Source organism: Saccopteryx leptura, chromosome 2, assembly GCF_036850995.1.
Source record: "Saccopteryx leptura isolate mSacLep1 chromosome 2, mSacLep1_pri_phased_curated, whole genome shotgun sequence".
Lineage (NCBI taxonomy): Eukaryota > Metazoa > Chordata > Mammalia > Chiroptera > Emballonuridae > Saccopteryx > Saccopteryx leptura.
Window position 1 is genome coordinate 326,329,517 of NC_089504.1, and position 13,126 is coordinate 326,342,642.

At 45.6% G+C, this 13,126-nt stretch overlaps 1 protein-coding gene and 1 long non-coding RNA gene across 5 annotated transcripts in view; one reads left to right on the forward strand and one right to left on the reverse strand.

The window, feature by feature from the left end:
* Positions 1-1,226: 1,226 nt before the first annotated feature.
* Positions 1,227-5,922, reverse strand: LOC136391517 (uncharacterized). 2 transcript variants are annotated; one of them, XR_010748866.1, is made up of 5 exons: positions 5,571-5,922; positions 5,368-5,473; positions 5,180-5,282; positions 2,485-2,613; positions 1,227-1,583 (listed from the first exon to the last, which is right to left on the reverse strand). It is a non-coding gene; the product is annotated as an uncharacterized lncRNA (long non-coding RNA). The 2 variants fall into 2 exon arrangements; XR_010748865.1 differs by having other exon boundaries at positions 1,227-2,613.
* Positions 5,923-6,088: 166 nt separating this feature from the next.
* The window catches only part of DUSP14 (dual specificity phosphatase 14), a 38,661-nt gene continuing 31,623 nt past the window's right edge, over positions 6,089-13,126 (forward strand). The window contains exons 1-2 of one of the 3 annotated variants that reach the window (XM_066363232.1): positions 6,139-6,210; positions 11,234-11,291. The gene's annotated coding sequence lies outside the window, so the exon portion shown is untranslated. Of the gene's footprint in view, positions 6,211-11,233; positions 11,292-13,126 lie in introns of all 3 variants that reach the window. The other 2 variants (XM_066363229.1, XM_066363230.1) reach the window with 2 other exon arrangements.

Genomic DNA, 13,126 nt, shown 5'->3' on the forward strand with positions numbered 1-13,126 from the left:
ATGCTCTCTTGTTTACCTGTCTAGTGTGTTGTAAAGTCCTCCGTGCTAATGCTTGTTCTGCTCCTTAATAATAATACAACCTTGGGCGAGTTTATTAACCCCTTGTGTCTAAAGTGTGCTTGATTATACCTGACTGGGTTTGATGAAGATTAAATGAGATAAGGTATATTAACCACCGAGAGACCCTCCTGTTCCCTCCCATCTCTTCCCTTCCCATGGAGCCTTTGATATTTTCATTTAACTCCAGCCAGGTATAAGCAAGCACTTGATTTTCCTGCATTGCAGAGTTCATACCATGGTAAAGTTTCACAAAGGGACACTAAGATCTGAAACACACAGAGCAAATGTTAGAGCAGGCAGATGTGCATTTTTTCCAAGGATGTTGACCATATTTCCCCATGTATAAGACACACCCTTTTCTGAAAAATTTGGAGCCAGAATACTGCATGTGTCACAGTGGTTGTAGGTTTTTACTTGCATTTCCCGCTTTTTTGTGTGGCTGAGGAGTTGTATGAATTTTCTGATGAATAAATCTTGAGTTCAATAACTTGATGTAATACATTATTTTCCAATTTCAGCCCCAAAATTAAGGTCTTATACTGGGGGTGTCTTATACATGGGGAAATACAGTATATTGGAATTCTCATCACTGTGCATAATTGCCACAGCCCCATGGTTGAATTAAAGGCAGAAAATTTCAGAGACACATACATATTAAATGACCTAGTTATCCTAGACATGTCATAATACTTCCTTATATAATGCCTAGGTCAAGAAACCAGCAGTCAGATTATAAAAGTGTATGTACACTATAAACAAAACTAAAGAATTGTGCATAGTAAAACAGACCAGAAAGAAAAGATGCTAATTATTGTTTGTTAAGTAGCCAAATTATGAGTGATGTGTTTGTACTTTATCTCTTTGGTAATGTGACACTTGTTTATTAATAGAAAATTCAATTTTATGAGAACTATAAATACTCTAAAAATAGAAGTTTAAAATATTTTACATTAATAAAATTGAGTTAATCCTTATGATACCCATATAAGGTGTTGTTACATCTTATAAAATAGCACAAGCCTTTGACCATTTCTGTAGTAGATGAAATGTGTTTTTGGACTTTGTATGGGCAGTAGTCATGGCCCTCATGGCCATGCACATGCAGGTTCTCACTGAATTCGGGCAGACAGTAAAGAAACAGTGGAGCCAAAAAATTATGAGCCATCCTTTTAATAAAGTCTTGCAACAGCCGATGAGCAAATAGGCAGGGAAAACACTCCCCTCTTCATTCAGAGCTACAAAGCCCTGACACATTATCTGGTTCCACAATCAAGAGAATCTTCTCTGGTTCCTCCTAGAATCAAAGGCCCCACCAGTCTCAGTAGAGCTTGCAAAAGCCCCTCAGCTCTGGTTCCCCATCTGCACATCTTCTCTGTGCACAAACTGGCTTCTTCCTCAGCACTCTGCATTCTCTCCTCTCTCACTCTGCAAACATGGCTTCTCTTTACCTCTTCTCCTTTTCTTCTTTTTAAAACTCTCGGGCAAAAACTTCTCCTCCAGCAAACATTGGCAAAACAATGGCCCTTCCCAAGCAAGAAGGTAATTTGCAATTTCACAGGCTACATATACCTGGCACTACCCAGCCCCCAATGCAAACTATAAGTGAGCAAACATAAAAATCACATTTAACAAACTTTTTGACCAACAGATTTCTATCTCCTAGCTCTTTTTTTTTTTTTTTAAGACAGTCAGAGAGAGGGACAGATAGGGACAGACAGGTAGGAATGGAGAGAGATGAGAACCATTAATTCTTTGTTGTGGGTCCTTAGTCTCCTTAGTTGTTCATTGACTGCTTTCTCGTACATGCCCTGATGAGGGGCAGGGCTAGAGCAGAGCCAGTGACCCATTGCTCAAGCCAGTGACCTTGGGCTCAAGCCAGTGACCATGGGGTCATGTCTATGGACCCCACCCTCAAGCCAGTGACCCCGCACTCAAGCCACTGAGCCCGCACTCAAGCCATTAACCTTGGGGTTTCGAACCTAGGTCCTCCGTGTCCCAGTCTGATGCTCTATCCACTGCACTACCACCTGGTTAGGCTCTCTTCTAGTTCTTTTATCTTTTCCACATTTATAGTTTCTTCCCAGGTACTTGGTGTCCTCTGTCCCTCTCATAGATGGCATACTCTGGAATTACAGGTATTAGCAAGCAGGTTTTTTAAATACCTGTAACCAAGAGGACCTCAGTGGCCAACTTCTGTAGACCAAGGAGCCCTGACTACAGCTGCTCCCCAGTTCTGACAGATATATCAAAGCTGCTGTCAATTTGTTAACCAGAGGCAATAATACAAATGGAAGATGCACCTGTTCTTTCTGGGGGACCATAAATGTCTGATTAATCTAAGAAGCCCAAGCAATTAAGAAGAATATTTTTGGAAAGGCAGACATCAGAAGCTAAGCAAAATGGACGTTCCCATCCTCTACTTACTGTGTCTAATCAGGTCAGCTCTCATTCTTGATAGAAGCTGCACCACTCAAAAACACTTTATTTAGATGTAGTCAGGAGTACCCACACGCCCTCGGCACAGACAGGTCATACTTTTATAGCAGATGACCTCTAACAGAGACAGAGGGACAGACAGGAAGGGAGAGAGAGATGATAATTCTGTTGCAGCACCATAGTTGTTTATTAATTTTTTTTGTGACAGGGACAGATAGGGACAGACAGACAGGAAGAGAGAGAGAGAGATAAGCATCAATTCTCTTTTTTTTAATATTTTATTTATTGATTTTTAGAGAAGAGTGTGTGTGTGTGAGAGAGAGAGAGAGAAGGGGGAGGAGCAGGAAGCATCAACTCCCATATGTGCCTTGACCAGGCAAGCCCAGGGTTTCGAACCGGCAACCTCAGTGTTCCAGGTCGATGCCTTATCCCACTGCGCCACCACAGGTCAGGCGCATCAATTCTTTCTTGCTGCACCTTAGTTGTTCATTGATTGCTTTCTCATATGTGCCTTGACGGGGGTGGTGGGCTGCGTTACAGCAGACGAGTGACCCCTTGCTCAAGCCAGCGACCTTGGGCTTCAAGTCAGCGACCTTTGGGCTCAAGCTAGCAACCAGGGGGTCATGGTTTTTAAGACACCTTTCTTCCCCCCCCCCTTTTTTTTTTTTAAGACAGAGAGTCAGAGATATAAGCCAGTGACCTCATGCTTAAGCTGGTGAGCCTGCACTCAAGCCGGTGACCTCGGGGTTTTGAACCTGGGTCCTTTGCATTCCAAGTCGACACTCTATCCACTGTGCCACCACCTGGTCAGGCAAGATGTTTCTATCAATATATTTAAAATTATTGACAGCGAGCCCTGGTCAGTGTGGTTCAGTGCATAGAGCTTCATCCAAGCACACTGAGTTCACAGTTTCAATCCCAGGTCAGGGTACAGATCCCCAAGAGGCCACTCATATGTGTACAACTAAATAGAACAACTAAATGGAACAATGAGTCCATGCCCCCCTCCCCCCTCCCCACCCTTCCCCTCTCTCTCAAATCAATGAAAAAATAAAAATAAAATAGTTGACATTGCCTGAGCAAGTGGTGGCGTAGTGGATAGAGCGTCGGACTGGGATGCAGAGGACCCAAGTTCGAGACCCCAAGGTCCCAGCTTGAGCACAGGCTCATCTGGTTTGAGCAAAAGTTCACCAGCTTGGACCCAGCAACCAGCTTGGACCCAAGGTTGCTGGCTCGAGCAAGGGGTTACTCGGTCTGCTGAAGGCCTGCAGTCAAGGCACATGAGAAAGCAATCAATGAACAACTATGGTGTCGCAATGTGCAACGAAAAAACTAATGATTGATGCTTTTCTTCTCTCCATTCCTGTCTGTCTGTCCCTGTCTGTCCCTCTCTCTGACTCTGTCTCTGTTAAAAAAAAAAAAAAAGAGTTGACACCTATACCTATTTTTAGCATAGTGATGTGCTATCCAGAAAGGTGGCCACTAGCCTCATGTGGCTAGTGTAATAAAAATTAATTAAAAATACAGCTCCTCAGTCACACAAGCTCACATTTCAAGTGCTCAAAAGCCACATGAGGCTAAGGCTACTGTATTGGACAGTGGAGATACAGAACATTTCCATCACAGAAAGTTCTATTGGACAGTGCTGGTTTAGAAAATGACACCTTCAAGTGGCATTTATTTATTTATTTACTTATTTTTGTAGAGGCATATAGAAGCCTACACTTCCACTGTAAAGGTATGATGCACCTCCCTAGCCACAGGCATATGTGTATACAGCCACTCGGTAATCTTGCTGAATTCAGCACTTACTACTTTCCTTAATCTCTAGATCTTTACACATATATCACACTCAACACACAGTCTATTTTAGCCCTCCTCCTCATCACTCATAAGCATATAATTTTTCATGGTAGGCTTAGTTCCTATAATCCATGAAAATGCCCTGCTCCTTGTCACTAACCAGAACTGTTCTGGAAACCTGCCTTTCTAGGTAACAAACAAGCTTGAATCTAAAGAGGGATGCGTCTATTTGTGCTGCTGAGTCACTGAATTGACTGAAGGAAAAAGACTGTAGTGGGTGGGGAGAAATGAAAGCCACATACAATCGTTTCCAATAGAGATTTTGCTATTTTGGTTTTGGCGTGTCAAAAATAAGCCACTAGATGAATTGATGTTGGAGCAGTTTAGGGATGGGAAGATGCCTTTCCCAGGCAAGACTTAAACTCCTTGTGTTTTATCCTGCATCAGATTCTCCTTTTCTCACGCACAAAGATTAATCTTAACTAAATTTAAAGTTTTGAGTACGAAGGGCAAAATAAATCTTTCCATTCCCGGCATATTTAGCTCCCTCAAGGTTATCACGAAAACGCCTTGATGTTATGTTTTTGTCTAGGAAGTAGACTGAACTTTTAGATAGTAGTACTGCACCCCCGGGATGACTTCGAGTTCGTCTGGGAATCAGGGAACATAAAAAAGCCTCAAACTTTTTTGGTTGAAGAGGCCGGGAGATGTAAACCCAAAACGCGGTTTTTACTTCTCTCATCGATCCCTCCCCCGAAACCTGTGAATGCTTGTTTAATTGTTCAGCAGTTCTAATACCAACGATGTACAACGGTGAAGACCTGGATCTGGTGAGTTGAGGGGCTGGGTATAGAGTCAAGGACTTAAGTGTCTGACTCACCGCGGAGCCCGAGGAAGTCGTTTATACCTCCCTTCACCTGCCGGGACAGGATTGCGCTGAGAAAAGTCTGTTTTGCATCTACTCGTGTTACAGATGGGCCAACCTAAATTAAAAAACGAGCCTCAGAGTGACAGCAAATAAGCCCTCACCGAATACGTATGTTCAATCTGGGCTGTGTAAGACCTTACCTCTCTGCCTGGAGGTATGGGCTGTGGATCCGGGGTTTGCAGACCAGATGGCACCTGTGATTGTGGTGGCGGGTTGGTGTTTCCGGGCAGGCAAGGGTAGCCGTATCTGTAAATAGTTTTGAGTCTCGGACAATATAGTCTCCCACGGTTACTGAAAACCCCGTCCACACCTGCCCAAGCAAGGGTCATCCAACAGTTGCTACCAGATTTATTTCCCTTCACTCTTTGGTCCCGACTCCTGGTCTCTCCTGGACAGGATAGGAGGTGGGGGTGAAGTCAGAGTCGGTGATTAGTCACTAACTGCAGTCTTCATCCATTTTATAATTGTAGTGTTTGCCCTTAACGGTTAAAGTTTAATGGTTCGTTTAACCCTTTCACATCCAGAAAGTACCCTAGTACATCATGCTGCACCCACGCCCCAAACCGGGCTTGTAAATGCTGAAGTTGGAAAGGGAGGATACAGATGATGAGACAACAGGAGACCCCCTAAGCAAAGACCGCCGAAGGAAGTGGGTGTCGCTGAAGCAGCAGACGCGCCATAGCCAAGCGGCTTGGCGTTGGAGGGTACAATGCGCATGCGCGCTGCTGTGGCTCCGTGCGTCCCTCGCCAGCTTCCTCTCCCCGCCCCCCCCCCCCCCCCGCGGCGGGCCTCACCCGCCGAGGCCCCGCCCCCTGTCCCAAGCATCCGCCCTCGGGAGAGGGCGGTGGGGCGTAGGGAGCGTGCGTGCGGCCCGCCCCGAGCGCGGGCGGAGGGAAGAAGGAGGGGTGCGCGCGGCAGTCAGTCAGCAGAAGCGGCGAGTCGCGCAGGAGGTCGGACCGTCAGCTGCAAGTCCAGCGACTCAGGTACGCTGTTCGCGGGCCCGGGCGGAGGTGGGGTGGCGGCGGCGGCGGCGGCAGCGGCAGCGGGCGAGACTTGGTGCCGACGGATTTCGGAGCGCTGGCTGGACCCGGCGGCTCGGGTCTCGCGCGACCCTCGTCTCTGGAAACTTTGTGTCTGCGCCCCCACCTGCTGTCGGCGGTTCTCGCATCCTCGGGGTGGTGGGGAGAGGAGAGGCCCGGGGACTTCCGCAGAGCTCCCTTCTCAGCGCGCAGCCCCCGCCTTGCTGGCTCCGCGCGCACCCCCTTTTACTCTCTCTTCTTCGGCGGACGGCCCGGCCCCGGTACCGAGCCTCTGGTTCCTTCACGGGCATCCCCGCCCGCGCCCCTCCCGACCCCTCTGCTCTTCGCCCCGCCACGGCCTCTCTCCCTCCTCCCCCCGCCGTCGGCATTCGCCCGCTCTGAGCCACCCGAGCCGAAGGCGGCTTTTTGCATCTTCCAAAGGTTTCTGGTGCATTGATAGAAGCAACTTGACTTTCAGCAGTGCCAAGTGTTCAACTTGAGTGTTTTCCTCTGCGGTGGTAGGTTGGTGTGTGCAGTGCTAACGTGTCTTCTTACTTCTTCTAAATACCCTTTGCTCCAAAGCGAAGTTGAGTTGGTTGTGCGTGAGGGGAGTTGCATGCTGTCACTCTCTTAAGGGTATTGTATAACTATATTTTATTTAGATGGATGTTGCCAATGGTACCAATGTTATGGTAACTGGGCATCCCAGAGGCTGTTCAACTGTGTAGGGATTATTATTACTATTAACTCCCTGGTTCTTTTAACCAGCAGGACCTGAAGGCTTTTAGCATGTATTAACTAGCTGCTGTTCATTGTAATTTTATAAGTGGGGTAGGCACGGAGCATTACCATCCAGTTTTACAGATGTAAAATGGAGGAAAAGAGCCGAGTTGTACCAAAAGATTTAACCCAGTTTCCTGGAATTCCTGTGCCATATGTCCACACACAAGTATAATGCAACGTTGGAACATCCTCCCTGAGGTTGTGCAGATCAGTTAAAAATCGAAGAGGTGGCCTGACCTGTGGTGGCACAGTGGATAAAGCGTCGACTTGGAACACTGAGGTTGCCTGTTCAAAACCCTGGGCTTGCCTGGTCAAGGCACATATGGGAGTTGATGCTTCCTGCCCCTCCCCCTTCTCTCTCTCTCTCCTCTCTGAAAATCGAATAAAGTCTTTAAAAAAAAAAAAAAATCGAAGAGGCTGGGGCCAGCCTTCAGCCACTCCATGCTAGGGACTCAGTTCTGTCACAAAGTGAAGTGATAGTTGACAAGTCACAGCTGCTCTGTGTGTTTACTGATCTTTAAAATGAGGGGAACAAGGCCCTGGCCGGTTGGCTCAGCGGTAGAGCGTCGGCCTAGCGTGCGGAGGAGACCCGGGTTTGATTCCCGGCCAGGGCACACAGGAGAAGCGCCCATTTGCTTCTCCACCCCTCCGCCGCGCCTTCCTCTTCCTCTCTGTCTCTCTCTTCCCCTCCCGCAGCCAAGGCTCCATTGGAGCCAAGATGGCCCGGCGCTGGGGATGGATCTGTGGCCTCTGCCTCAGGTGCCTAGAGTGGCTCTGGTCGCAACATGGCGACGCCCAGGATGGGCAGAGCGTCGCCCCCTGGTGGGCAGAGCGTCGCCCCCTGGTGGGCGTGCCGGGTGGATCCCGGTCGGGCGCATGCGGGAGTCTGTCTGACTGTCTCTCCCTGTTTCCAGCTTCAGAAAAATGCAAAAAAAATAAAAAAATTAAAATAAAATAAAATAAAATGAGGGGAACAAAGGTACTGGATCCTTGGCAGAGTTGTGAGAGTGTGTTTGGAGGCTGCACTGACTTGAGCTGCATGTGGTAATTGTTACTTGCTATGGATTCATAAAGGCTCCCATTCTCGAGTTCCCTTTAGAAATGCACAGAATGAGGCACCCCCAGAACGAATAACTGCCTCTCTTCACCAGAGACACCTGAGAACTCATGGCAGGGACAGCCTGAGTCAGGGACCCCAACCTGAGTGAGGGGAGAGAGTGCTGGTGGAGGTAAGGAAGGAACCCTGCACAGGCGGCTTGACACATGGGCACTATTCCTGCCTCCAGCTCTGACTCATCTTCTGAGGCTTGGGGGAGGAGAGGTAGTTGCTTGATATTTCTGGCTTTCCCCCATACAAAGGGGAGACGGTTTCCTTCATTCCTAGTCTTTTTTTATTTTTTTTAATTCATTTTAGAGAGGAGAGAGAGAGAGAGAGAAAGAGAGAGAAAGAGAGAGGAAGGGGGAGGAGCAGGAAGCATCAACTCCCGTATGTGCCTTGACCAGACAAGCCCAGGTTTTTGAACCGGTGACCTCAGCATTCCAGGTCGACGCTTTATCCACTGCGTCACCACAGGTCAGACCATTCCCAGTCTTTTTAACATCATTGTGTACGCTGCATTCTCATCTGAAATCTTTCTGGTTGAATGCAGGTATGATTTCAATGATATTCTTTAATAGAATGGCATAAGTGTATATATTTATATTAACTAGCCAGGTGTATAACTCCAGGAAATTTTTAAAACTTTAGCATAAAAACTAGCTATTTATCTTTTAAATTTTTTCGTTGATTTGAGAGAGAGAAAGAGAGAGAAGAAAGGGGGGAGGGGAGAAAGAGAGAGAAACATTGACTCATTGTTCCACTTAGTTGTTCCATTTAGTTGTGCACTCATCGGTTGCTTCTCCTATACACCCTGACTGAGGATAGAACCCTCTACCTTGGGGTGCTGGAGCGATGGTTTATCCAACAAGTCACCTGGCCAGGGCCAAAACCAGCACTTTTAAATGATTATTTTTAGGAAGGTATCTGGGTTTGGTGGATTCCTTTGTAATTTGGATTTTATTTTTAGACAAAGGGGATTTAAAATGCTTTTTCAGATATCACAAGAAATACATTAATCATTCTGTATGTAGAAAAAAAAAAAGAAAACCTTTACAGAGAAGGTTAAAACCTTTAGAGCATCTTTCTCAAAAGCAACTGCTATCTGTATGTTTATCAGTTTGTGTGTATCATTTTAGACTTTTCTAAGTGTTTTTATAAATGTCTTTTTATGAAGTGATATATATATATACATATATATGTATATATATATATGTATATATATATGTATATATATATATATATATACATATATATATTCATTTTTTCGAAGCTGGAAACAGGGAGGCAGTTAGACAGACTCCCGCATGCGCCCAACCGGGATTCACCTGGCATGCCCACCAGGGGGCTATGCTCTGCCTCTCTGGGGCGTCGCTCTGTTGCATCCAGAGCCATTCTAGCACCTGAGGCAGAGGCCACAGAGCCATCCTCAGTGCCCAGGCCATCTTTGCTCCAATGGAGCCTTGGCTGCGGGAGGGGAAGAGAGAGACAGAGAGGAAGGAGAGGGAGAGGGGTAGAGAAGCATATGGGCGCTTCTCCTGTGTGCCCTGGCCGGGAATCGAACCTGGGACCCCTGCACGCCAGGCCGACGCTCTACCACTGAAGTGATATATTTTTTGACAGAGAGTCAAAAAGAGGGACCGAAAGTAACAAGAAGGGGGAGAGATGAAAAGCATCAGTTCTTCCTTGCGGCATCTTAGTTGTTCATTGATTGATTTCTCATATGTGCCTGCATGTGGGTAAAGGGACTATAGCACAGCGAATGACCCCTTGATCAAGCCAGCGACCTTGGGCTTCAAGCCAGCGACCTTGGGCTTCAAGCCAGCGACCTTTGGCTTCAAGCCAATGACCTTCGGGCTCAAGCCAGCAACCATGAGGTCATGTCTGTGATTCCATGCTCGAGCTGGTGAGCCCACGCTCAAGCTGGCGACCTCGGGGTTTTGAGTCTGGGTCCTCTGCGTCCCTGTCTGACACTCTATCCACTGCCACCACCGCCTGATTGGCACAAAGTGATTTTTTTTTTCTTTTTTTTTGTGAGAGAGGGGAGAGAGATGAGACGCATCAACTCATAGTTGCGACACTTTATTGTTTCTCATATGTGCCTTGCTCAAGCCAGTAATCTTTGGCATCAGGCCAGCAACCTTTAGCTCAAGCCATTGGTCATGGGATCATTTCAGTGATCCCATGCTCAAGCTGGTGAGCCTGTCCTCACGCCAGGGACCTTGGGGTTTTGAACCTGGGACCTCAGTGTCCTAGGTCAGCGCTCTATATCCACTGTACCACCGCCGGGTCAGCCACAAAATGATTTTTTAATTGAAGTGAACTTTTATAAAATTAACTGGTCTTGTTCATTAGATTTGATTTCTGTCTAGACCAGGTAGCATGCATTTTATTTACGGCTGGTTGTAAAGTTTTATTAACCCTGGACAACAGGCAAACATTTCTCTGGACAACAGGCAAACAATATCTTAATCAACTTCAAAACAGTTAAGTCATTAAGATCCTGAGTGTTACTTTCAGTTGCAGATGAAACTTTCTTTTTAGGAAAACGAAATCTAGGATTACTGGTATATTCATCTTCTATTTGTTTATAAGGAGGCATGAAATAGAATGGAAGGCAGGGAGAGTTGCTAAAGCAACAGCACCTGGGTATAAACTTACAGAGTGAACATTTAAGGTGGTAGCTGCTTTAGTTATTTATGAAAGCTTCACTGGGGTGAAGGCAAAGAAATGGAAGTGTTAATGTGGGCAGTTTAAATCAGTAAATTCAGGAGATAGGTGAGTTAAAACAAAATTCACATCAAGAGTTTATGAGTATACTATGTTATTTATAGAGGACTTTTGCCATGCTAAAGGGATTGTGCTGAATACTGGCTAGAAGGTAAATAAGGCCGCGGACCTCATGAAGCTGATAGTGACATTCAGAGTGGAAGTGTTCTTTCCCCAGGTTAGCCAGAATTGTAATGGTTCTGAATTCCTGGAAATGAACCTTGCAGTTATTTAATATTTTTTAAAATTGTACATTGTCATACAGTGAAAAGGGTATAAAACATAAATGGGTAACTTAATTATTTTAAAGAAAACGCAGTAGTAATAACCATCTTTCAGGTCAAGAAGTTTGCTCATTTGACTCTTTTCCAGTGACAACCTCTTACCCACCTCAGAGGTAATCAAGCCAGTAACTAGCCTCATTTGTGTGAAATCACTTTCTTTCTTTTCTGTAGTTTTATCCCCTAAATTTAAATCACTAAACAGAGCTGTTTCATTTTGCCTGTTTTTTTTACCTTTGTGCAAATGGGCTCGAAGTAGGAATTCTTTTTTTTTTTTAGAGAGAGAGTCAGAGAGGGGGATAGATAGGGAGGACAGACAGAAACGGAGAGAGATGAGAAGCATCAATCATCAACTTTTCATTGTGACACCTTAGTTGTTCATTGATTGCTCTCTCATATGTGCCTTGACTGTGGGGCTACAGCAGACCGAGTAACTCCTTGCTCAAGCCAGTTACCTTGGGTCCAAGCTAGTGAGCTTTGCTCAAACCAGATGAGCCCGTGCTCAAGCTGCCGACCTCGGAGTCTCAAACCTGGATCCTCCGCATCCCAGTCTGATGCTCTATCCACTGCGCTACCTAATTAGTTCTTTTTTCTTTTCTTTTTTTGATTGAGTGATTGATTTTAGAGAGAGGGAGGGAGAGAGAAAGAAGGGAGGAAGCAGTCATTTGTTGTTCCATTCAGTTGTGCATTCACTGGTTGCTTCCTGTATGTGCCCTGACGGGATTGAACCCTGCAACTTTGGATTTTCTGGATGGCGTTCTAACCAACTGAAATAACCATCCAGGGCCAGCTTATTTTTGTATGAACATACTACATGGTATTTATCTGTCATCCACCACTGATAGATATCTGGGTTGTTTCTGGTCTGGGGCAGTTAGGAACAGTGCTGGGTGTATCAGCTTTCCTATCTGATGCTTGTTTTTCAAAGTGATGTATCACCCTGAATGGTTATCTCAGTTGGTTAGAGCATTGTCCTGACCTGCTGAGGTTGTGGGTTCGATACTTTGTCAGGGGAAATACAAGACTCAACCAATGACATCATGAATAGGTGGAAAAACAAGTAATTGTTTCTCTGTCATTCTCCCTCTCTAAAAAGTCAATATAAAACAAAACCAAAAAAAAGTGGTTATACCAATTTACATTCCTTCAGCATTTTCAGTATTTAATTTACAAACTACTGTATTTCCTGTTTAACTGCGCAATATGTTTGGTTATTTCTTTTTTTGTGTGACAGAGAGAAGGAGAGGGACAGATAGTGACAGAAAGACAGGAAAGGAGAGAGGTGAGAAGCATCAATTCTTTATCATGGCACCTTAGTTGTTCATTGATTGCTTCTCATATGTGCCTTGACTGAGGGGCTGTAGCAGACCGAGGAACCCCTTGCTCAAGCCAGCGACCTTGGGTCCAAGCTGGTGAGCTTTGCTCAATCCAGATGATCCCGCGCTGAAGCTGGTGACCTCGAGATTTCGAACCTGGGGTCCTCCACATCCCAGTCTGACGCTCTATTCCACTGTGCCACTGCCTGGTCAGGCTTTTTGGTTATTTCTTGAATGAATACATGTTAGCTATGTGTAGTGATCCCTGGCCCTTCATGTACCATTGTATTTATATATATTTATGTTTAATTGTATGGTTTGGACTAACATACTGCCCGAAAGCCAGAGATGGTTTTTCTAGTCTATTTAGCTGACAAATATTTAGTTCCATTTTTTTTGAAGATTTTATTGATTTTATAGAGAGAAGGGGTGGGGGATGAGAAGTATCAATTCATAGTTGCTTCATGTTGGTTGTCCATTGTTTGCTTGTCATATGTGCCTTGACCGGGAAAGCCCTGGATTTTGAACCGACGACCTCAGCATTCCAGGTTGATGCTGTATTCATTGCACCACCACAGGTCAGGCAGAACCCTTCTATTTAAAAAATATATAGGCCCTGGCTGGTTGGCTCAGTG